Raw genomic sequence first — 3,657 nt, 5'->3', positions numbered from 1 at the left:
CAGGCCCCGGACCCCCGTGAGAGGGTGGGGAGGTGCGAGCCACCCTGGGCCCGGGGGGCTGTGGGCACTGAGCGCCAGGTGGACTGGACCCACGCTGCCCGGTGGCCGGGCCACCCGTGCGCCTTCCTGCTCGCTCTGCGATCCCCACCCAGCCCTGAGATGGCGTGGCCTTCCCAGAGGTCAGGGGGCCCGATGACAGCAAGACCCTACCTCAGCCCCCTGCAGCCCGACCCCTGGCTCACCTGAGGGGCTTCTCCCCAGTAAAAGGCTTCAGCGCGGCTCTCGCTCTCGCCTGCCCCCCCTTGTGGGAGCTGCCGCTGAGGGGCGGTCACTGAACCCAGAGGAGAGGTACTGTCTGTGTCTGGGTCTTTATTTAGTCCCCAAATTGGAGTGACCCTGACCAGTTTAGTCGTGTGTGGTGACGACAGGCCCACTGTCACCCGCCTGGTCTCACCTAGGGTGTCCTGGGCTGCCTACCCAGGGATGGATTCTCCCTGGTCCTGGGGGCCCGAAGCCAGAGGTCCAGGTGTGCGGCCCTGCCCTCCAGAGGCTCAGGGAGGCCTCCTGCCTCTCCCCGTCTGGGGCTCCAGGCGTCCGGCCTCCGCCACCACGCTGCCTCCTGCCAGTGCCTTCCTAGGAGGACACCTGTCACTGGACTGGGGCTGCCCCGTCCTGCCACTCCTGCAGAGACCGGTTTCTAAATGGGGTGGTGGCAGCAGGTGCTCCCGGAAAGTGGCCCCTGTGCGTAGGGAGGAGGTCTGGCCCCTGGACGGGGCTCCCGCAGCTGACCACCCCCGCCTGCCTTCACAACAGGAAGATCACATGGGCACCCTCGCACCAGGACGGGGACCCTGCCTGACGGCTCCTGGCTGCGGCTGCAGGGGGCGTGGGGTGTGCAAGTTCACGGGCCCCCAGGAGGCCCCAGACGCCCTGACCTGGCGAAGGCCCCGCGAGGAAGGAAGGACACGGTGAATTCAAAGTGCTGTGAACGCTGGCGGCTGCTACCACGGCGAGAGGGTTTGAGTCGCGGCCTCCTGAGCTCAGCTCTGTGACTGGGCCGGGTCGTTCTCCAATGGCGTCCTGGGCACTCGGGGTGCCCCACAGTGTCCCTGCCTCTACCTGCTCCAGGCCAGGCCTCCCTAGGTGGCACCACACCTGTCCCCAATGGCCCAGTGTCCTCTGGGAGAGCATCACCGGGGCAGACCCCCACAGACCCGTCCTGCTGTGTGAGGTGCCCGGCGAGGCTGAAGAGCACAGGCCGACCCAGTCCGAGGGCTGTCGGGGTCCCCGAGGATGTGTGTCCCTCCGCTGGGCCTCTGATGAGGCTCAAGGTGGCCACACGTCATAGAATAGACAGTCACTTCTTGACCTGGAGCAGAGAGAGAGAGAGAGAGAGAGAGAGAGAGAGTCTGGGTCCCACCGTCCCCTTTAAGGGCACCACCCCATGGCCTGCGACTCCCAAGAGTCCCTGCGTCCGTGGCCAGCCTGGGACCAGGCGTCACAGGCCCACTGCAGGCCCTGCCCCTTGGCGCTGGGCCCACCTTTCCTGAGAAGGGCCCCGTGCCTTGGACTCTGCCCTTGTGACCCACGGCGAGGTGCCAGGAAGGCCTCTCCTACCCAGGACACTGTCGGGGAAACCAGCCCCTTTGCGGTGGGGGACACTGCGCCCCTCGTGGTGGTGGGCGTGTGCCGTGGGAGGCCAGCCTGCTGCTGGGCACAGAGAGGCACGTCGCCAGGCCCCCGGGGGTCCACACAGCTCTGTCAGGGGCTTCTGGTCTCTGGGCGGAGTCGAGTCACAAACCAGCCAGGCAGGGAGCCGCCACGGCCGCCTGGTCACCTCACAGGCACAATCTGCTGCCCAGGTGGGGTGTTTCGAGGGCAGCACTTGGGGTGACCTCCAGGTACAGCAGCCAGGACCCCAGGCCTCGGGAGAGGTGGGCAACGGGCACTGAATGGGCTTTGTGGCCAAGGCCCTGAGACGGTGCCACCCTGCGGCTGTGGACGACCCCAGGACGGGGGTCTCGCAGGCCACCAGGGACCAACGTGACGCAGGCCGCTGTGAGCCGGGTGCGTCCTGCCACCTCCCCAGCTCGCAGCTTGGCCTGGCGTGTGGTGAGTCACCCTGGCACGTGCCCTGTCACCGTCTCCGTGGGGGAAGCCCGGGGCCTGCAGCACGAGCAGGGCTGGGCAGCGTCCTCCTGAGCTCTGCCCCCGCTCTCCCGCCCCTGTCCCGCCCAGCGCTGCACAGTGCCCCACGTCCCTGCAGCTCCCCTCAGCAGGGCCACAGGCCACGCGGTCACATCTGCTCTCTGATGAGCAGGGCCCTCGAGGTCCATCTGCCGTGACCCGTCATGGCCTGACAGCACCGCTTCGTGGGCAGTGGCCACCTGGGTGTGCGCCCTTCCGTCTGTCGCAGGACACGGGGTGGACTCCACTGTGGGCTGTGGCGAGTAGTGCTGTGGATGTGACTGCAGGCTCCTATGTGGACCTGTGTAGGGACGTCGTCCCTGGCTCAGCCCATCTGCTGGCCCTGGCCTCTGTGCGGTAGAGCCTCGTCCATCTGTGGCCCTGGGAGGTTCGAGTTCCTCTGCTGACTCTGCTGGTCACTGCTGGCCCCTGGCGCAGCTGCCCTCCTGGTCTCTGCTGGGCAGACGCAGGACCCGGGTCCTCTGCTGCTTCCCGCGGCTCAGCGGGGCCCAGGCCCGTGCCCACTGCCCGCCTGCCTCCTCGCCCGCCTGGGCTGGGCGTGGGGTCACCCACCTTCTTGGCCTGAGCCCCCACTTTCTTTCATCTGTAAATGAGGCACCTACCTCCAGGCAGGGGCCACGGTCACACAGGGTGGACATTGTGTCCTGGGGGCTTCCCATCAGAGGGAGCCTGGAGGGAGGACAGGGCAGAGGAATCTGCAGCAGACCTGGTTGGTCTGGGGGACATGCTGTCCTCGTCCCTGGAGCCTGTGGACGTGGCACCTCCCAGGGCAGAAGGGACCCTGAGCAGGGTCACCCAGGGTCACCACAAGGTTCTCCTGAGAGAAGGACGGAGGGTCAGGGGGAGGGCCGGGAAGATGCTGTGCTGCTGGCCCTGGAGCTGAAGGAGGGGGACAGGGACAGGGACTGTCCTTGCCTCAGGAGGCCACACCTGGGTTGAGAACGTCCCCCACGCAAACTAAGAGGATAAACCGTGCGTGCGTAAGCCACTGGGTCGGTGGCCCCGTGTCACATCAGCGCAGGACACCGGTTTGGAGGACACTGTGGAGGGCGGGAAGCTCGAGGTCGGCCGTGCCCTCCCGCCCGCCGTGGACCCAGGCCAGCGCCCAGCGCCTCATGCAGCGGCCACCCGGGCACGTCTGCCCGTCCTCCCTGTTTCCTTGGCTGCTTTGTGGCGCCAGGGCCCCTGCGTGCTGGCCCGGGCCCGTCCGGCCTCACCTGGCCACGCTGTGTCTAGAGGTGGACGTTACCGTTGACCCGGGTGCCGTCTCCCAGCAGGCGGCAGCTGGTGTGAGCTGGTCCCGTGGCCTCAGCCTGAGGCAGCGCCCACCTGGACTGGGGGCCGCTCTGCGCCCTCCGTCTCCCCTCACCCGTCCCCAAGGTGCCCCGAGGGTCCTTTGGGGCGAGGGAACTGGCCTTGGCCCTGGAGGCCTCACTTCATGGGAAGGCC

General features: G+C 67.8%; 1 long non-coding RNA gene across 2 annotated transcripts in view; it reads right to left on the bottom strand.

Moving 5' to 3' along the window:
• LOC125619832 overlaps positions 1–2,671 on the bottom strand; it is an 8,021-nt gene extending 5,350 nt beyond the window's left edge. The window contains exons 1-3 of one of the 2 annotated variants that reach the window (XR_007351433.1): positions 1,618–2,671; positions 455–1,369; positions 243–331 (exon numbers count right to left, since the gene is read on the bottom strand). This is a non-coding gene — a long non-coding RNA (uncharacterized LOC125619832). Of the gene's footprint in view, positions 1–242; positions 332–454; positions 1,580–1,617 lie in introns of those variants that run through there. The other variant, XR_007351432.1, reaches the window with a different exon arrangement.
• Positions 2,672–3,657: the final 986 nt, after the last annotated feature.

Source organism: Marmota marmota, unplaced genomic scaffold (genome assembly GCF_001458135.2).
Source record: "Marmota marmota marmota unplaced genomic scaffold, marMar, whole genome shotgun sequence".
NCBI lineage: Eukaryota > Metazoa > Chordata > Mammalia > Rodentia > Sciuridae > Marmota > Marmota marmota.
Note: the sequence above shows the minus strand (reverse complement) of the source record. Positions and strands in the feature narration are given on the sequence as shown.